The sequence below is a fragment of the Cyanistes caeruleus genome, chromosome Z (genome assembly GCF_971803275.1).
Source record: "Cyanistes caeruleus chromosome Z, bCyaCae1.hap1.1, whole genome shotgun sequence".
Taxonomy (NCBI): Eukaryota; Metazoa; Chordata; class Aves; order Passeriformes; family Paridae; genus Cyanistes; species Cyanistes caeruleus.
The window spans coordinates 48,242,294-48,264,343 of NC_141732.1; the positions used below are offsets into that span (position 1 = coordinate 48,242,294).

At 37.6% G+C, this 22,050-nt stretch overlaps 1 protein-coding gene across 2 annotated transcripts in view; it reads right to left on the bottom strand.

Moving 5' to 3' along the window:
- The window catches only part of ADAMTSL1 (ADAMTS like 1), a 417,470-nt gene that overhangs the window by 395,064 nt on the left and 356 nt on the right, over positions 1 to 22,050 (bottom strand). The gene's annotated exons all lie outside the window — the stretch shown is intronic.

A 22,050-nucleotide genomic window follows, 5' to 3' on the forward strand; every position in this document is an offset into this window, starting at 1 on the left:
AAACTACTTTGTAGAAAAAAAAATAGCATTATATTCTGTACAGGAGTAGAAACATATCAGTGGGTTTATCTTTCTGCATTCAAAGTTTACTGGAAGCAGTTCAGAGACAGAAAAGCCACATTGAAACTAACTAATTGGATGAAGTGTTTAAGTGCTTAGAACACTTAATCCTTTGATTTTGGTTTGTTCAAAACTCAGTGTGACAGCATTATTTTTTATTTTTCTTTTTGTAAAAAATTGTATCACAAACTGTTAAAAACTTCAGCAATACAATGCAATTTCATAATTAGTTGGGGGGGAGGGAGTGTGTGTTTTGAATACTTGCTTGTTTCAGGGAAGAAAACCTGTTCTTTATATAAGAGGTCCCAGCAGAGACTGCATCTAAAACACTTAACATTCCAAAGTATAATAACACATATAAACTCTGATGGGTGAGGCTTTCTGGGTGAGGCTTAACTAGCTATACAACATCTAGGATTAACCACAATAAAAAGTTCTTGAAATTGTCATAGAGTGTTTAAAGACCTTCCCAAAGAACTTATCATCTAATGTTCCCCAAGGATAGGCAGCAGATAATTAAAATACAAAAAGACATAATATTTGTAGAAGAGAAATACTGATGCAGAAATTATTTCTGATTCCGTTAACACCTCATCCATACCTTAGAAATCTCAGTACTGAATCTGTCATCCTTAGTCACCTCTCAAGTGCTGGAGGAAGAGCCAGGTGGTAGCAAAACTCTGCCACCTCCTTCTACTTCCATAAGTCTTTTCAATAAATTTAATTATGCAGAAAAGGGGATGGGAGCAGAACACAGTTGTCAGCATTTGAATATGCATGGTAATGAGCAGCAGAAATGGAGATTCACCTTCTTGCTCATTTAATAAGTGACCATTTGTGATGCAGACTTCAGTATTTTAGAACAGTGTATTTATCCTCTACTGAAAGATGGAGGGGCAATGCTTTGTTCATACAAGAGCTGTTAGGCAGTTATGCATTCCAGTCCCACAAGCCATTTTCAGTTGCAGTAGAATGGCACTTTCTGACATGGCTGAAGTATTTGTTTACACATTTTGGGGATTTTTCCCCCGGCATTAAAATGTCATACTATCACAGAACCAAGGATTTTTTTTTTTTTTTTTTTTTTTTTACATTTGTGTACTTACAGCATACCTGAAAAACTCTTTCCTGAGGTCTGGTATTTATTCCAAAACAAATAATGGCAATTTCTACATTCTGTCATAGTGTTTTAGCAATACAGATTTTGGAGTTTATTAAAGAGAACTGCATCCAGCCCTAGGGCCCCCAGTGTAGGAAGAACATGGACCTCCTAAAGTGAGTCCAGGGGAGGCCACAAAGATGATCAGGGGCTGAAGCACCTCTCCTTTGAAGACTGGCTGAAAGAGCTCGGGTTGTTCAGCCTGGAGAAAAAAAAGCTGCACAGAGACCTTACAGCATCTTTCCTGCAGTTAAAGGAGGTCTGCAAGAGAGCTGGAGAGAGACTTTTGACAGGGGCATGTATCAGTGATAGGACAAGGGATAATAGTAGGTTTAGGCTATATATTAAAAAGAAACTCTTTACTGTGAGAGTGGTGAGGCACTGGAACAGGTTGCCTAGAGAAGCTCTGGATACCCCACCCCAGGAAGTCTTCAAGGCCAGGTTGAATGGAGCTTTGAGTTACTTGGTCTAGAGCAAAATCCATCCTTTTCTGATATACAATCTAACAGATAGATTTATAATAATACACAGTGAAAATACATGAAGTAAACATTCAAGCCCTTTAAATTTCAGAGGCTTGATAAATAAAGAAAATACTTCATAAGAAACTTCATACAATTGTTTAATTAGCACTGGTCATATACTGGTAAATTACCATCTGATTATCTTTCCAAAGCACTATGTTACTGTAATTTTAATATAATGTCAATTGTTTTACTCCAAACCTAAGCCCTATCTCCCGCATCACTTCACAGACTTGACTCTCCACACCAAAAATACTCCTGAGCTAATGTCATTCAGTGCTTTGTACAAGGCACCAAACATGCCATAGTCAATAATTTGACTTGACAACCTATCTCTGATTCTGTGAAGAATGAGCTCTGAACCAGGAGTCTGGTCAAAGGTTTAGCCACAAAGCAAATCTACTTCCCTTTCTCCTGACTTACCTATTTTATGTTTGTTATATGAATAAGTAATTGAAGTGTGAAGTATTAAAAAAACCCACAGTTTAAAAACTCTCTTTCCTTTGCTTTTAGGAAAACTATTTCTTTGGGGCTGCATTCTTCCCAAAGTTCTCTCCACTTAGGAAGTGTAGGCAAATATCAACCAGAGAGCAGCTAAACATACTGTTCCTGCTGTTACGTCAGCTTCTGTACAACACTGACATATATAGGGAGAGAAAAGCCAACAGTGGATCTGCAATTTGAAGATTTTATAAATTCTTTCCACTTTTAATTAAAAGATGAGAGAAAGAATAACTACCTATAAAAGTCTTCACACATGATGAAGAAGTCAATCTGCCAGTTTTCAGAGCTTTGTTTTGAGTCATTTTGGGCCCAATAGGATTCACACTAAAAAAGCTGTCTCCACCACTGCTTAAGAGTCTCATCAAAAATGTCAATAAACAATTACACTAAACAACAGTAGTGTATTCCTCTCTCATTCCCTTCCAGGCCAAGATGAAAAAACATTTTGGGACAACATGAGATCACCTATTCTTGATTTGAAGTTTGTGATATAGTGCTTTCCACAAACATCTGAACACCATTTTAAAAGTCGTTCTTAAGTGCATAGGTCTAATTTGTGCCAACTTCTTTGCCAGCTGACAAAACATGAAAAAAAAAACCTCTGTGAGGAACAACACTGTAAATAACAGTCAGATGCAAAGTGTTATCACTTTCACTGAACTAAATGATCAAAGATCCGACACTGCACAAAATCAAATTATAAAAATGGAGATTTTGTTATACAAAATTTTTTGTTTCATGTTCATGTTTTGCATACACTTTTATAGGAGAATTAAAATTGTCTTAAAGCCTTTTGAGAAATTCAAGTAGTAAAAAAGGAAAATTATTATATTTCTTAGAAATATGATAATTTCAATATGTCATTTTCCTTTGAGATAGTATCTGCACAGCTATCTGCTCCTTTTTCATGTCTGTCTGGAGAACAGAAGCACAGATATCAGTGTGACTGGTACTGGTTTCTTCAATAAAATTTTTAATTGGCTCTGTACCAGAAACTAGAGAAGAGTCATCATCCTTGCATTCTACATGACATTCACTCTTTCAGGTAATAACAGAAATCTATTATATACTATAATGCAGATTCCTACATAAGAGGTTTTTTGGGGGTATTTTTGGTTGTGGTTGTTTGGTTTTGTTTTGTTTTATTCTTACAGCAGTGAACTATTTTCTCATTTGAACGGCATGGATACTGCCAGTATTCAGTTTTACATAAGAAACACCTTCACATAAGAAATAACCACATTTATAAATTACCTCTTTTACCTTTAGAAACAATCCATGGACTCCCAGAATGCCCACATCAGACTTACTTTGTGAAGCAAGAGTAAATTGATGAAGTAAGCTTTGTGAAGCTTATATAGAGGAAATAGGAAAACAAGAACTTTACCTCTTTTAAGCAGTAAATAAAAAATCCCACTTCCAATAAATCTGTACACAGACACACCAATTCAAACTCTTGAATGTCAAGACATGTTATATATTAAATTTAAGGTATTTGAAGCAGTAACATGGTAAGACAATGAATGATTTGCTCTTTTTCTTTCCTCTGTGCTTAGTGATGTCACTTCCAACCTACAACGCTGCCATCTAACTGCTGCTACCTAACAAGTACAGAATCAATGAAAGTTGCATTTGGAAAGTAAATTCCTTCTAAAGACGGACTGAGCCGGGACTTTGCAGTTTTCTGTTTAAAAATATGCAGAGGAAACTGCAATGGCATGACGGAAGAAATACATAAAAACTGTGGACAAGTTATTGACACATGCAAAGGATCTGTAAAAGTTACCCTGTAGAACAGTGCATTAACACATTATCCAAAACTTTGCATGTGAATACACCAGTAGGTAATGAAACAGGACACCAAAGCTGATTTTCAAAATCTGTTGGCTTTGCAACTTAAAACTATAGAATAGAAAATTGACCCCAGGGAATTTACATTTATTCTCAAAAGTTATCATATGCTTAAAAGAAGTGTTTCACACTTCACTACAATGGAAGTATCACCCATTTTAAGCAATTCCCACACTTTAAGTGGGGAGATGAGAGCAGAGACTGCTTGGAGGGTTAATATAAATAAATAAGGAGAGTCTTTGTGACTCTACTTGTTTGTGCAGCATTCCGCATTTTCCTAAGATAGGTTACGAATATTGCAAAAGGTGCATAACTTCTTCCTGAACTAATCCCTTCAGGCTAAATCAAAATTAGTATTTAGACTGATTGAATCAAGAAAGACATGTTTAATTATATTGCCAAGCAATATTAACTTCAAAATACATAAAAGGCCTACAGCCCATCAGTCTAAATAAAAACAGTTTGAAAACCTCAGTTGGGTTGGTTGTTTTTGGGGGGCTTTATCAATTTTGGATAATGCATTTGACAGAATTCATATTTTTACATGAAAGGGAACAAACAGTGTTTTACATGTTTCAGCTGTATTGGGTATTATATATTCACCAATATTCACTTGGAATTCCCAGGAATCCAAGTGTCTTACAGAAAGGAAGTTTTTTCCAGAAAAAAACTGGGAAGAAAAAGGAAATATGCAGTCAATCCACTTTATACCTCTTTTCTAGATACCACTCAACAAAACCCACAAGCTTTCACAGCAATAGCCATTTTTGGTTTATTTTCATTCAAAGCTAAGCTTGTGAGAGAGGGAAAAAGACAAGATGCAACACACGTATAGATATATAGAGAGACACATAGATATACAGACTTATAACAGATAATTTTATTTTTTTTTTGTAATTTACTGCTCAACAAATACATAGAGCTAATTATATATATATATATGTATATTAGTACCAGGAAGCTAAACTGTTCTAACATATTACTCTGACTTCAGACTTCTTCTGAAACATCAGAAGACCATGTCTGAATCTTTCCAGTATGGAGTACATTAGCAATTCAAAATACGTCTTTTTTTAAGACATTAGGAGATAGTTCTAAGAGAATAGTGTCTAGTATAACAGAAAATGTTTAATCTGAACTATTTTTCTTTGTTAGTCTTCAAAAAGATTAAGCAGCGGCAGTGTGCTATTATGGGGATGCTGGTGCATGTAGATTAGGTTTGGTTGAAGAACTGTGTGGCTGCAGGCCTAAGTCAGTTCTAATTAATTTTAATTTTTAAAAACACTTTTAAGCCACTTTATAAGTAAATTTCAACTAGGATGTAAAACTTGCAAAGTATAAGAATGTTTTCTTACATCAATAATACTTCTATAATGAGTAGTCAAGGGGGAGGGGTACTACTGTCATCTAAGGCATACCTTAGACTTCAGCATATTTTTAAGATACAGGAGGCAAAAAACCAAACCAAATGAAGACCCATGATACATACTGAACATCCAGATATGAATTATATCTCCCTCTTACAGTGTCACTGGTAGCAAGCAGTCCACAGTAGTCTGGATGAAGAATTAATGTCATTGTCTAAACAGGAGATTCCTACTAAAGGGCGCTACGTGTTACAGACAAGCTTGAAGACATTTTATGAGCTTTATAACAAGAAAGAGGGGAGGGAGGGAGGTAGGGAGGGAGGCAGGCAGGCAGGCAGGCAGGCAGGAAGGCAGGCAGGAAGGCAGGAAGGAAGGCAGGAAGGAAGGCAGGAAGGAAGGCAGGAAGGCAGGAAGGCAGGAAGGAAGGAAGGAAGGCAGGAAGGCAGGAAGGAAGGCAGGAAGGAAGGCAGGAAGGAAGGCAGGAAGGAAGGCAGGAAGGCAGGCAGGAAGGCAGGAAGGAAGGCAGGAAGGAAGGCAGGAAGGCAGGAAGGCAGGAAGGCAGGAAGGCAGGAAGGCAGGAAGGCAGGAAGGCAGGAAGGAAGGCAGGAAGGAAGGCAGGAAGGAAGGCAGGAAGGAAGGCAGGAAGGAAGGCAGGAAGGAAGGCAGGAAGGAAGGCAGGAAGGAAGGCAGGAAGGAAGGAAGGAAGGCAGGAAGGAAGGAAGGAAGGAAGGAAGGAAGGAAGGAAGGAAGGAAGGAAGGAAGGAAGGAAGGAAGGAAGGAAGGAAGGAAGGAAGGAAGGAAGGAAGGAAGGAAGGAAGGAAGGAAGGAAGGAAGGAAGGAAGGAAGGAAGGAAGGAAGGAAGGAAGGAAGGAAGGAAGGAAGGAAGGAAGGAAGGAAGGAAGGAAGGAAGGAAGGAAGGAAGGAAGGAAGGAAGGAAGGAAGGAAGGAAGGAAGGAAGGAAGGAAGGAAGGAAGGAAGGAAGGAAGGAAGTTTACTTTGTTTTCAGTGATTTGGAAAATAGTCTTACAAACAGCAAAACAGAGGGAACAGAAGTGCCTTCCAAAATTGTCATGGCTGGTAATGCAGACTGTTTTATAAGCATGTTCAATACAGTAAAGAGCAGCCATACCATATTAGTGAGAAGAAAAACCCACTGTATATTACGCGTTACAAGTGTGTGTGGAGTATTTAAGAGCCTCAAAGAGGAGATAAGGAAAACAAAGCATAACTTTTAAATTGAAAGCAATTTGCTTTAAGAGAACATTCTGAGAACACTGCAGAACTGCCTGCACACCTTGCTTCTGTATGTAATTTCAGAGAAGTTTTGACAGTGAAATGTGACCATCTGCCAGACTGTGAAGTAGTTGACAACCTCAGCTGTAGCCATTTCCCATTTACTTAGTATTATAAACATATCAAAAGATTTCAGCTATTTCCTGTGCTTCATGGTATGGCCTCCCACACCCGAACTACTTTACATCATCTTGCTAGAATGTCCTATGGGGAATATTCACTAGTCAATGAGGAACAGTTTTATTTAAGCATAACTGCATGGGGCTTTTTAGGAAGTGTCTCCCTGCTTTCATTTGGCTTTCAGATGTTTTTTAAAGTGCTGTGCTTTGTTTCTCACCCGTTTACAATCTGATTTTCAAACATACAGAAAAACCTGCTGCTCTTGTTTTAAATGGCTTGGCTAGCCTAGCATCTCTGATAATCAAATAATTAGTTCATCACTGTTTCAATGCTGCTACTTTTTGTAAAAGAACAAAAAAGTCTGTAAGTTGAGAAACCATACAGTCACGTAAAATGGTTGCAGTATTTGGTAAAATACATTGCCCATATGTTAAAAAGTAGTTTGCTGCCTTAATGCTTCAGAATTAGAGAACATGAGCAACATATGCATTCAAAGTAAATACTGCTGAAAGTGCTAAAACACAAATACAGAAAGTAAAATCATCACATTTAAACAGATTTTATATTAAAAGATGAGGTTAAAAAATACAGCCATAAGAATTATACCAGGGTATATAAAACCTGAACACATCAGAAAAATCAGATTGTCTATAGCAAAAATGAATGAATCATCCATAGAGCCAATATTTCATTAATATATTCCTGGGTAGTGAAACAGTACTATAAAAAAAATCTGAAAGGAAATTCTGAGAGGTGGAGCTATAACATTTTTATCATTTATATTAACTCTAATATAAGATATGGGGATTGTTAGTTTTTATTTTCTCACAGATTAATTCAGTAAGAATAAATAACTTATACAACATTGTTCTGCCAGTCTGTATTCCTAATGTGACCTCAAATGAAAAAAAAAGGAAATTTTTTTTAATATATATTTGATACCATTTTTGAATGTTCCAGTTTTCCTCTTCCTCTTAAAATAGCTATTTGTCATATTTTTAGAAAAGATTGCACTCTAAAACTGTAACAACAGTTATGGTTTACATTTTTTCAGAATTTCAGAAAGCTCTTTCTTATCCCCGTGTTGTCTATATGTTGAAATCTACAAGAAACACTTCAAAAATAACCCAAAGGTTAGACAAAAGGTGGGTCAAGGATACAAAGCCACTCTCAGCATATCATAGGTATTTTACCCCTCCTTTTCTGTGCCTGTTGTATCCTGGGATGTAAAGAAAGATTTTCCATTCTCCTCTGAGGGCTTGAATCCTAATGCTGCATGGGGAGGGCAGAGCTACATTCCCCACTGCTCCCAGGAGTAGAACAGTAGAACTGTGTTTTCTGTTAGAGGGTGCAGTGCCCAGCAGGTGAGCAACCCACAGTATGTCAGGGATTTGAGCTGCTGGTTCTGGAGTGTTGCTAATCCATAGGGATTGTAGTTATTGCTAATCTGCAAAGTATGTGAGCAGGGGGCAACAGCGTTGTGTATTCCCTCCCTGGCACAATTGTGTGGATTGCAACCCAGCCCAAAGTGAATTTACTTCTTTCCATTTCCCCATTCAGAAATATTTTTTTGTTAGACAGAATCCAGGACCACTATGGTCACAATAAATCCATTTGTTAGTGGGAGGAAGGGAGCAGGAAGGAAGAGGTGAGAAAGAGAGAGAAAAGACCTGTATGCTTGATGTTGAAGAAAAGCCTGTTTGTGCTTAATACATTGGAGAAATTGTTCAAGGACAGTTCATCCGTGTGAAAAACACAACCCCTACATGGCTGCCAAATTCATTAAGGCCTAGTATGATCAGTTATGCAAGTGCCAATCCTAAAATTTCAAACTGCCTGGAGGCAGTTTCAACTTCTACACCCCATTTTTTTTCTAAATCTGTAGAACATTTGAGGGAGATGTTTGCTTGTTTGGGTCAAACCCTTACATTCTTTCCTGCTTGTTCCCAATTTAAAAAAAAAAAAAGAAAAAAAAAAAAAAGAAAAGAGTGCGTATATATAGATATATGTGTGTCTGGCATGTTCCACAAAGTCAACACCTAATTCAAGGTGGGATATGAACACCACATAGTGTAAAGGGACCTGACAGTACCAGAACAGTTACAGGAAAATCATGTGTTTTCATACATTTTATGGCACCTGTAGCAAAACATGGTGTGTTTAACATGTTCTAATACTGCACCAGGACTGGCTGGTGGCCATTTCTTGACACCATCATACCCACATGTTCTCAGGCAATCCTGTGATTGCCTGGCTCTGTCCTTTGGGCCACGAAGAGTTCAGAGAAAAAAAATACATACATTTATATCCAGCATATACTTATCTAGAAATACATATCTATTAATGAGCCAATAGGTTTTTGTGCAGGAGGATGGCCACATAGGACAACAGGGCAGACTGAGGCTTTGCTCAGTGCTACAAGACACAAGCTAGGCTGTTTGCAAAAGTGGATAACCAGAGCAAATGCCAACTTCAGAAGAACATTCAGGAGAGGGCAATAAAAGTGATCCAAAAAAAAAGACTAGATGGACCAGAAAAAAAGGCCAATAGCTCCATGAACCACAAACTAGATTTCAAGATCAGTGTCACAGAGAAAGGATGGTAGTGGTGGAAAGCTCTCTTTCCCTATAGCTGTGATGAATCTTTCAGCTACTTGTAACAGCACTATGGGGTGGGGGATGGTTCTTCATCTAAGGATATTTTTCTGCATATCCTTAGTCTGATGTTGCAAATAAGGTGGAGGGCTGAGCATGCTGTCAGAAGACCCCAGCTTTGGACAAAGACTGCAGTCCCATGCTCTCAGAGATCATCAGCAGGATGCTGCTGATAGAAGGGCAGCCAAGCCAATTTGTGGGGGCTACAGAAATAGACAGTAATGAAGGATTTAGCATGCACAAACCATGATTATTTATTTTGAAGCACAAACCAGCAGCAAGAGTTTAGGTGGTGACAAAAGGGAGCACGTTGGGCTGTCTCTGGACAGTTCAGAACATCGGAGCTGGACACAATGTAGAACAATATGGATCTCTTGCTTTAGGTCCAAAATTTGTACTTGAAGCTTATGAAACATCTGTTCATTGTTGGACCTGCTGGTTATGCTCAACTCCATCTTGAAGCTGTCAGCATGAGTGACTCTTTATTTCTCTCACTATTTATTTACACAATGAATACAACAGAGCTTTTTATAACAGTTGAGTACTTTCTTGCAAAGTAATCAAAGCTTTGATCAAACTTTGTTTCAGGCTGTCATTACTGTGGAAAACATTTACGGCAGCAGTTATAGAATCCTGCAACCTATCCCCTAATCCAAAATTATGTACTAAAAACCTGAAATGTTTAATTGCTCTAAGCAACAGTGATAATAATCTCTCCTTTGCTTCAAGTATTGCAGCAAATTCATTCAGCTGTTTATGGACAAAAAATGTTAGGGCTATATTTTACTAGCATATAATCCCAAAGGCTGTGATGGCTACTTCATTGTTAGTCAGCTTCTAAATTATCTAAGTTATCTAATAAATCACCCCAGGTGGTAAATTTGTATGCACAAACGTGCCCAGCGTGAATATAAATTTCATTTACTTTTTAAATTGTTTACCTGTGAAGCTAAGTAGTCTTTCCCAGTCTATGAAGAAAACTCTTATTTCCCTAGTTTTTTTCCCAATGCTGAAATATGTGTGCCCTCTTCCACCACTCCACATTATTATGGAGGAAACAACATGATTTTTGAAGGAAAAAAAAACAAACAACAGTTCTTGGCATGGCACTATTCTAATAAGAGGGTTTTTGATTCACAAAATAAACAGTTAATATTGCAAACAAGATGTAAAAATGTTTGGAAATGCCTGTAGATCATGCAAGAATAAGTAATACAATGATAAACCATTGTAGGTTCTGAGAAAAAGGACAATGAAAAGGTGAAAGTTCATTGCTGTACAGAACTCCCACATTCCACTGACCTCTACTTGCAAATCTATGTGCCCGTTTATGTTTCTTAAATATAGCACAGTTACACTTCTCCCTCCAGATGACTATAAACAGAGGAAAAAAAAAGATATTCAACCCCTTCCACTGGCCACTTGTGGCAAAAAAAAAAAAACAAAAACAAAGTCTAATCTGTCATCTTCTACAATACAGTGATGGTAAAGCAGGATCCTACTTTTTCAGATGTCCATCCAGTCTTACAGTCCCTACTACTTCTTAATTTAATGGGTGTTTATCCATATCTGTACTGAATGTTACCATGAAAATAACCGGAATGCTCTGTCAGGAGCCAACTTTGGATATCTGTATTACACAACATAATTAACACAACATAATTAATGATGGACTACCTGAAAATGGTAGGTTTTCATCAGATCCAAACACGTCACTCTGAAAAAAGTCAGATGTAGAAAACTTTCTGACAAACTATTCACACCGCTGGGCCCCAGAAAAGTTATTTTTGGTGTCAGAAAAAAACTCTGGTTTTATTGCAAATCAGACACTGTCAGAAAAATGCATCAGTAAGCTTTTGGTAGCCTCTACTTCTGCACCAGCAAACAAAAAATATCCTCCAGAAGCCCCTGGAGTTATTTTTTGCCACTCTGACAGCCTGCTTTTGGATGTTCCAAGTAAAATTCTACCAGCCTCATGGGATCTTTCTCCCTGTGCTTCCCATTAAGGTAAAAGGCAAGCTACTATTTCCTGTATGTCAGGCTTGAGCAGAAAGCTGCCACACCCTCTGCATCTACAGCAATGAAGAAGCTCTTATGGGTATTCCCTGGAACTGAAGAAGGCTCTGAAGAAGGGCTGTAAAGTTTATGGGGTTTGACATTTTTGTCAGTGGGTTGAAGTCTTTCAAGAGATTATTTAACAGAAGTTGGAAGCTTCAGGCTACCCAGTCTGATAAACAGATGGTGACAAAAAAAGGCAGATCAAAGGCAGAATGAAGATGTGTCCTGAACATATAATGAAAAAACCTGAAATCCTGAATTTCAAAACCATTTTTAAGTTCCCTGCATAAAAAAGAGACAATCATCCAATCAAACAAACACTACCATTGTAAGAAAATCAGATCACTTGTAGGGCTATTCCTCTCTGGCTTGCCATGTGTCCTTGGGTGAATTTTACCAAAAAAGGATGTGTACACTGCCAAAGGATGTGTGATCCTGAAGTGTAGCACTAAAATTTTCACAGTGTGCTTCATCAATACATACCCAAGCCTCCAACTTCAAAATGTCTTACATGCCCTGCAATACTGCTGTCTTTATCCTGGCACAGATTCTGTGACATTTGAGAGTCATCTGGGACACTGGTGCAACTGCTCACGGAGTATCTATGTGTTTCCAGACAAGGATATTATGAAATTTGTGTCATCGGACTCCAAACCCAATGGCTATTTGCAGTCTGGAAACAAGTCTTCTTTTTGCATTCTAACTGCATTCTAACTGCAACAAACAGCAAAAATATAAATTTGGACACTGAGGGGTCTCATAATGGACTGTATTATAAATCCAGCCAGTGCAATTCTCTATTAAAAGAAATGAGGAAAAGTGAGCAATAGAAACCAGAGCCCTTCAGAAGATACAGAAGGTAGTCTATGACAAAGAGTACTTAACAGTATTTTAAAAGCCATCAGCTTTTGACCATGGACATGTGCTGGAAGAACTCCTTCTATTTTATTCTGGCATGGCCTAACATCTCTGTGAACATCTATTTCGTAAAAAGTCTTTTGGAGAACACAAATCACTGCCTCTCTATAATGTCTGAGAATAATGTGTGGTCTGACTGTTGCTGGCCAGAACTACTCTGTAAATATTCTTTTATCAAATTTGTCCAGCTCTCATGTTAAAGTCTCAGGGACAACCATTTCATTCCCTCTAATAAAATAATAAGGTTGTGTTTGATAAAGAACTCTGCTTGTGAGAGCAGAAACTGAGGAAGTTTTTACTAAGTATGCACATCACAGGAATCTCAGTGTCCAGAAGAGTTGTTTGTTTTTTTTTTTGCCCGGGTAAAAGTCACTCTGAACAAAATATATGGTGTATTTGAGAATCCCAGAGGCTACCTCCAGACTCCACCCCTAGGCAGATTTATCTTGTAAAGCCCTGCTCTTTAAAGAGGTGTTTGAAGAAGTTACATAGTTATCACATAAGTATCTATGCAAATTTAAATGTTTCAGACTAAGAAATGGCATTTTCCAGCCAGAGCAGCTAGCTCTTTACACATTGAAAAGAAAAAAAGCTTTTAGGTCCAACAGTAAATAGAGAGAACCTGGACTGACATCTTGTGTTACTATCAGTGCACACACAGAAATAGGATGTCACAATGTCTGTCCCCCCTTGACCTGTTAATCAGTCCTTCTTCTGGCAGTGGAAAACAAAATTCTACACTACTTCTAACAATGTGATAGAGGCCATTTCTGAAATTGAACAGAATACATTTGCACTAACACTCAAGAGGTATACACACTGAAAAAGATTTGTTGGTATGCCAAAATCCTGAGCAGCAACACTGTGCCCTTTAATTCCTGCTCATTGCAAGGCTACTATAGGCCTGTCCCATCAAGTCTGTCTGCAGGGAACTTCTGCATATTGCTGCTGATGTTGGTGGCATGATATCTCTTAATTTCTTAAATGCAGTGGTCCTGCCCAGTCTGAAGGGGAACAGGAGGAGGAGTCAAGCCCATTCTGATCCCAAATCTCAAGGTAAAGGCATGCTAATGTGCTTGCAAAAATTGTGTGCTTCTTCTGCTTGCATGATGCACAGAATCACACTTAGTTCCTTCACTCTGGAGTTTAAAGCAGTGTTCTGATGGGGTCCTAAATGCCTATGGCTGTTATGAATAAATGGGAATCACAGTCCAGCAGGTTCATGCTATCCTTAATTTTACTTCTGACTAAATCTGATCAGATTTTTTTTATCCGATGACAGCAACTTTCATTCTGGGCCGAAAAGTTCTCCACTGGAATTGCTAGTAAGTCTTGATAATTCTCTCAGGTCTTGAAAAGCAGTTAGCAGAAAAAAAGAAATTGCAAATTGCTGCTAGGCATGTGAAAGCTGGAAGTCTGAAAGTAAGAGGTTAGATGATCTCCCAGGATACATCTTAATACCACATCTGAGCCTATTATTTGTTGGAATGAAGCTTGTGGAAGCAGAGGGAAGAGAGAGGGAAGAGAGATTTAGCTGTATATAAGTATAAGCACTAAGGGATCAGGATCACAAATTAAAAAACAACAACAAAAAAACTCCACAAAACCAAAACCCAAAAAACCACAAAACCACAAAACAAAACAAAACAAAACAACAAAGGTTGTTTAGTAATATACATGCAGTTAATGGTACTTTGGGTTGATGCCCTTATCTGCATCAAATATACTCATTAAAAAATTAAAGATCTAGTTCAATGCAATTCTTTTTGTAGTACCAGATAAGAAAAAAATCACACAGCTTCATGAGACACAACTGTGACAAAGACTTCTATGAGAGTCAACAAACACTACACACTGAAGGTTAAAGAAAGTATGCCACAGTTTGCTTTTTCTTATTCAGGCTTTCATCATGGTGGAGGGGGAGGCGGGGGGGAACCCAAACAGAGCGAAACCAAAACCCCAGAATTCTCCAGAAAAGCCAAGTACTCTACCAGGCCTCTTGCTTCATGGGGATTAATGATCCCAGATCAAAACTGTGTTACATTCAGAGTAGCCGGGAAGACTATATCCTTTGTTGGCATGAAAGGGTGGGTCTCCTTAGACTTCAGCAGTTTGGCTTATTTATGCAAGCAGAGAATCTGGCCCTGAAATTATTAGCTGCATTATAAATACTTTCCTCTGCCAGAGCAGGATTAGTCCCTCATTCAATGTATTTTGCAGTCTAACGTTAAAAAATGAAATGTTAAGCATTCCATATGACAGTTTCCCTATGCCTCTTGGGATGTGAACTCATTAAGAACTTTTTCTGGTTGCTCAGCCTATACTGATTTCTCTTTATTTTCATCTGACTCCAGTATTTGCAGCTCTACTCCAAGGTACTACACAAAGCAATTCTCCATCCTTTCTTTTGTGCAATTAATGTATGTCAGGAAAAGGAAGGATCCTTTTTTCATAGCACTGATATGCATATCTGATTGTTCTGCAAAGTGTTTAACATCTAATATTACAAGAGTTAAAAGTTAATTTAAGAAATAAGGAAAATGTCACCTTTGATCTTGTTTATGTGCTAGAAGGAATACAAAAATTCTTACTGAGCAGATTACCAGGAAAAAGTACATGAAGAATTACAACATGCCTCTGTCTCTGCATGTAGGTGAATGGAGACTGCTACATACACTAGAAGCACTCTTTAAGGAGGAACCATAAAGAAAGCAAATGAGGACCCTCCTACTTCTCCGGTGCTGGAAGTACACTCTGTACACTCCCTGACACTGTTGCTAAATGCCAGAGAGTGAGCCCTGCTTGTGGAGATGGACCAGATGAGGAGAAATCTAAAAAAAGTCAGCAATTCCTTGGCCCACTATAAAATCATTTGCTTTAACTTCCCATGATTTTAAAGGTAACTCTGTTTTATGATCTAACTTTTCTTATATGTTTTAAACACTAATTTACCATCCAAGAATTATGTCAGAGATCAATAAAGCTACTTATGAAATAAAACAGTATTCCCAGTAAAGGTGGCATACAAAAAAGTCCCTGAGCCCTCCCTTTAAGATTCTTGCTATTAGACAGCTAAGTAGGAGTTTAGCCAGTACACATACTTTCAGAGCTTCCCAAGCTGCAGAAGCTGGAAGTCCTGCTCAGCTCCCAATACAATAATTTTGTCATTTTTTTCTATGAAAAATGCACATCTTATGCTGTTCTTGTAAGTAAATATTTACACCTTTTCAGGGTACTGAAAGTAGTTCCTCTTAATATACCATGAAGTAGGTTAAACTGAGCAGAGATTGAAGCCCAATATAAAGGCACAGAGGTCTCGGTAAATTGGGAAGTCAAAGCATTGTGATTTTGGCTGCAGAGCATAACCGGACTTGAGAAGTTAAACTGCTGGAGCACAAGTGTAATTCTGGTGCCAAACATTTGTCTGCATGCTGTTCCTGTGCAGCTCAGCTTTGTCAACATCCCTGTGACTTAGAAGGCACTGCTCCTCCTTCTTTCACATATTGAAACTGTCCCCTGTTAATGAAGTCATACTGACTGAACATAGCACACTCCAAGTGAACACTGATCGTAGGGCACAGGAGACGTGCAAAGAATGGCCCTGCCCTCCCCACCCCAAAACACACCACTTTACAGCCCAGGGCCTTTTAGCAGGGAGAGCATGCAGAAGTGTCACATGTTCCAGCTCTCTGCTAAGAGGTATTCCCAGCCTTGCCTGCAGTTGGTCACCACTTGCAGTACACTGTTGCAGAATGGAAGTACATTTATGGGGCACAGAATTAATTTTCTCTTTATGTCTAGATGTCACAGAGCAAATTATTTTTGCCTACAGCCCCTCCTAGAAAGGTTTTGTTTGCACATTGCACAGCCTACAATATGCCAGAACAGTCGCTATTTTTAGTGTAAGTTACTCTCAAAGAATTGAGAGTGACTCGTTTTTTAATTAGATAAATTGGACCTAGAAGTCCATCCTTATTTTTGGTCACTGGGCTTAATTTAATCAGAAAGAAAAACAAAGTCTCTTGAATTGTATGCTGATATGGTTAAGGTACCTACTTCAGTAATACCATTAGTTTAAGTCAAAAAGTGTTACCCCTCCAGGTTCATTTCCATGAATAGTTCAGAGAAGGCAAAATAATTCAAAACAATGTCACTTTTCAACTCATTGGAATAATTATCATATATAAAGAAAGCAAAAAAATCAGTAACAATGGGGGAGTTAAAGAGTAAAGCAATTCCAGAAGGAGGAATAAAAACTTCATAATAATAAATGTAAATGTTTGATCTACTAGTGTATTACAAACAGTGTGGTTTTCACCAGTTATACAGTCCTTGATTTGAAAACAACTTGTCTTGGATATTATAATCTAAATCACATCATTAACTGAGTATGAGCATGACACCATTGTGTTGGTGAGATAAAACTTCTAAAATACTTTTACTACATGGTTTTAAATTAGAAGTGATTAGTTTAGTTGGTCTTACAAGGCAGTAGCAAGGTCTTGAGGATTTACAGCCCTGGAAATGATACACTGGTTCACTTCAAGACTGAATCCAAGACAGTGTCCAGCACAGAATCTCACAACAAATTCATGCAAGATACTGTCTCTACAACATAGTGCTTATCCACTGTTTCTATTACACAAGAAAAAAAAATCAAACCAGGATTAAAGACATTTCAGTGTTTCAAGCTCAGTATAAAGCTTACTGTCTCAACAGATATGTCAGATAAAAGATGAACATAAACATGTAAGAATATATTAAAATGAAAAGACAAAGAACAAATGCTAGAATGACCCAAACAAGGAACACTCCCTACTAAACATCTGGACACTACAAACTCTGAGGAAGTTTACTGCATCAGAATCCAGATTATGCAGCTGTCTTATAATGAGCTGAACCAAAATTTTGGATCTGATCATATCCGAGTTTTAAAGATGTTTGGGTTTGGGCCTTAGTTTGGAGCTCTGGCTGAGTTACAATTCATGCATGTTTCTGAGCAAGTAAAATGAATGAGCTTTGTAAAAACTAAAACATTTTGAAATATATGTTGAGAGATGCTTTACCATATTAGGGAACTAGATCAACTAATTTTAATTTTTCTTATTTAGAGCTTATTCACTTAGATAAAATTTTTACTGTGCACTCACTACAAGTCACACAAAATATACATGCATTACGTGTCCATAAGTGCCACCTTTTATATGATAAAGAAGCACTGGACATTCAAGAGGAAATAAAATGCCTTTTATCAGTTTTGTATGCATATTGATATTGCATTGCTTGGTAAGCACAAAGTACCTACCATCATTTTTGCTGCTCACTTCTTCATTGCATGGATTCTCATACATCACTCAGAATTCTTAACATCTTTTAGGTAATATAGAAATCTTGAAGATCTCTGGTATTCATCAGAATATTTTCTTTTGAAAGACAAGAGGGGTTTTATTTGTTTGAATAAAAATCTGAGTAAGCAACACTTCCTTGTTTCCTTGTTTGCCACACACACATCAATTAATTTTGTACCACAGAAAGATGAGCGGTGGCCTTCAAATGCCACTGCCTTTAAAGACATTTTAAGTATTCCATATATATAATGTGAGATGAAAATACTGAGACAAAAAGCACCTGAGAGCAGTTTTTCAGAGAATACTTACTGCAGAACAAAATCTGAGCCCCACTATAATAAATGTTGTACCTGTAGATGCACACAATAAAAAGAGTTGACCTAAATAACTGGCCAAAAAAGGGACCAATAAAAAAGGTTACATTTTTGCCACAAAACAGAGGCTCAGCACCTGCTTATTCTACTATTTCATGTTTGTCTCCCTCTTTTTTGCCTGCCACTCCCAAAAATAATCTGTCCAACTTGACCATTCCCTGTTTCCCTCTTTCTGTCAAGGAAAAGCCATCTGTCAAAATTCATAGATCTGTCAAACGCTTCTGGTATCTCGTATTCCTCAAGGCTGCATGGGCCCTTGTCCTTTTTCCTTAGGTACAAAACACATGGTACATGTGCCTCACCTCATCCAGAACCCGTCTTTCATAAGCAGTGTGTTTCAGAAGTAGCAGAAATAGAAGTGAAACTACCCTTCACCACTGTTCTACAGAGGGTTGAATGACACCTTCATTGAAAAGATGCATTGTGAAGACTAGTCAGCTGCAGTTAAAAACCCAGAGCACCTGTGTTTATTTCTAGAGAGCTTCACCCAAAAGGTTGAAAGGGCAGCTTGATAACAAAATCATATTTAAAATACAATTTCTTTTTCTCAGTGGATAATTTGGGGATGTAGAATTTCATTTTCATACAGAATATTTTCTTGTATTTTGTGATTTTTCAGAGGTGTGTATCACACTGCACTCCATGAAGATTAGGTATAATTGCCATTCAAAAATAGAACATTCTTAAAAATAATTAGATTCAAGTTATTGATGGAAATGATCCTTTTTAGCTGTTCCCCCCTGCCTTTTTCTTTTTTTTAATACTCTAAAAAACATTTGGAAATCTTCTAGGTGTTTTATGCTTCTATGAGGACAAGAAACATACTTAAAAGATTTCTCATATACCCAGTCATGTGCGAGTATTAGAGCTTTTTAAATGAAACTGGAGATATTGCAAGAAATTCTTATACTCAGCTTTGCCTTTTGACTACGCTGGTAAAGAGACATGAAACAATGCCCTGTAAAAAGCCATGAACATAATTTGATTCTGGTTTCACTCCTTTGTGTCTACCATCAGTAATTTTAGAAAGATCCAAGTTTTTATCAGCAATGCAAAATTGGTTCCTAAACACACTACTGCCTTCATCTTTACAAATCCTTCATCACACATTTGTGAATTATATTTAAAACGAGTGCTAGGGAGTTCTGTATGAACATAAACTTCTTATACAGACTGAAACTTTGGTGTAAGCTGAGGTGAGTAAATGTAATCACAGTCCTGAGACTTAAAAAAGAGCAGTGAACCAGCTATTTAGCTTCCAAAGGTTTTCAGTCAGTCAGCTCAAGGGACTGGATTATACCCGCACCAAAGTGGAAATGGGATATCATTTACGCTTATTGCACTGAAACTTTTTTTAGATAAGTGAAATCCAGATCATCATTAATTATAATCAAAATAAGAGAACATATGTCTACACAGGCAGTGATTTCCTCATATTGGCCCACTGAAGGTGTTGGTAAAACAGATAGTTACCTAGTAACTAGCCATTAAATCGCTCTATAGTTCTAGCTTGTTTCATGGTAGACACAGAAAGGAGAAGGACCGTCAGGGAATGAATGTCTCTCATTTCTGCAGCCTTAATTTTGAAAAGGAATAAATTCTGTTAGGAAAGAATCACAGGAAACCTTTGAGCAAGCAGCAGTAATAAATCCTTCAATTCATAAAATTAAAGAAAAAATAAAAAGCTCAAATAAAAAGCTTGAATCTCACAGGCCTGGTAATAAGATACTTTGCTATGTACACCTAACCAAAGGGCTGTTCCAAAGCAATTACAACAATCAAAATTAATTAACAGTCTTACTGGAAATTTAAGATTAGTAACTCAAGATTCAGTTATACTTTTAGGTATAGCCCTAGAGTCCATGGTTGCAGCAAGTCAGTAAAACAATAATAAATCCATTTCAGTCCAGTTGTTGAAATGAAAAAAAAAAACACTGTAAAAAAGGCTCAGCTATAGGATTTCTATTCTGTGTGTCACCACAGAACTCACAACACTTCTAAATAACCTACAGAAAAGTCAAAGCCAAATGAAGAAAATACACAAGTATAAAGAAACATAGGAAAGGAGCAGAAAGGCCAGAAGGTCTCACAAATCTCCTAGCTTCCTAGATGGAGTCCTACTTCGGTGAACCTCCCGGACAATCCTCAGCAGGAAACCATGTTTTACACTACTGAGGAGAAAGAAAAGAATTATAATTTTTTGTTCCAATTTGATCTAAAGAAAAATGATTTCTATACTCCAAACCCCATAGTTGGTTAAATCATGAGGCAATTACTTGTCTCATCAGTCAGACACCAGATAAAAATTGCTGTCAGTAGTCACATTCAGTCTACATTTAATTTATTTTCAGTGCAGTGCTTCAGAGAAATATAACGGAGCCCAACAGTCGATGTTTTAAGTGTTCACTGAGTGGCGCAAGGGAGGGAGGAAGTGAAAGAGGGATGAGAAGAGAGTCTTTTTTTCTTGGTAAAGAAATTACCCTCCATAGCAACTAACAGAAAACTCAAAGCACATATTAATAGAGCAAAGCCAGACAGCAAACAATCAGTAATCCAGACTCTTTTCAGACTCTGTCAGGTCAGAACAGAAACACAGGAAGTATTTTCCTCATTTATGTTGGCTGAAGCATGTAGCATTTTTCTTCACTTATTTGCTCTTGTGCCTAACGAGAAGATGAAGTATAATAAGCAGATTAAAGAGGAGTTTGACTGAGAGATTATGGGAGATTATTTCACCAGTGTTTTTAAGTGTGTTTCAAGTACTTCACTGACACTACCTAATTTTTCCTGTTAAAACTGATAGAGGTCACCAATTTTGTCACTACAGGATTTCAGTTCTGATACAATGCCTATTGAACCAATTGAAACACTACATTAGGAATCAATTTAAGTTATATCAGTATAAATATAATAGTGCTAATGAACTGTGTGTTGTCCAAATTAATAAACTGGCACGTACTTTAACAATTTCTGTGTTTTTACAGCCACTAAAATAGTTTTATATATCAGACCGGTACTCAGATCAAGGTAAATAAATGCTGTGGTAACTGCCCATAAACTTCAAGTTTTTACCAGGTTGGATAATACTACTGTAGTGGTTTAGATTCACCAATTTGAGTTTCATGGCCAACGCACCAAATAATTTGATGGGTTTAGAGCTGGCTAAAATTGGCAGTGCACCTACTAGAATTATTTACTCATTTCCTGCTGTGAGATATGAATTAGGAGGATGGCAAAACAGGCTCAAAACTTAAAAGGTATGTAAAAAACTTTATTAACAGAACTAAAAGAATAAGAAGAATAAAAAGAAGTCAGGCAGGGGGAGAGAAAGTGTTCTCTCCCCCTGCCTGACTTCTTTTCTTCTCCAAATGACAATATAGAAACAAGACCTGGGATTCTAAATCAGTTACCACTTCTACAATAGTCTTTCATCAGTTCTTGTAGGGAGAGGAGTTTTCTCTTGCCATGCCATGGAGACTTCGCCACAAGAAACAATTTTCTTGTGGCCTTTCATTTTCACGAATAGCAGCTGCCCAGGAAAAGTTCTGCAATTGTGAAATCCCTCCCATTTTCACAGCCTTCCCACTGCTGAAGTAACAGGCCATGTCAACTTATGGGGTACTATTTTAAGGATGAGCTGTTCAAAAGCAAAAGTTCTCTTCATCTATCTCTCTGTTCAAGGCTCTCCTGGGATCACAACCCCTCAGCCTCTACTGTGCTTCATCATGAATGCCTCTGCTCATATCCACAGTTTGAACACTCTATCCCCCATACTTTCTGAATTAAAGGGGATATTTCAGTGTATCATAGTCCATCTCCT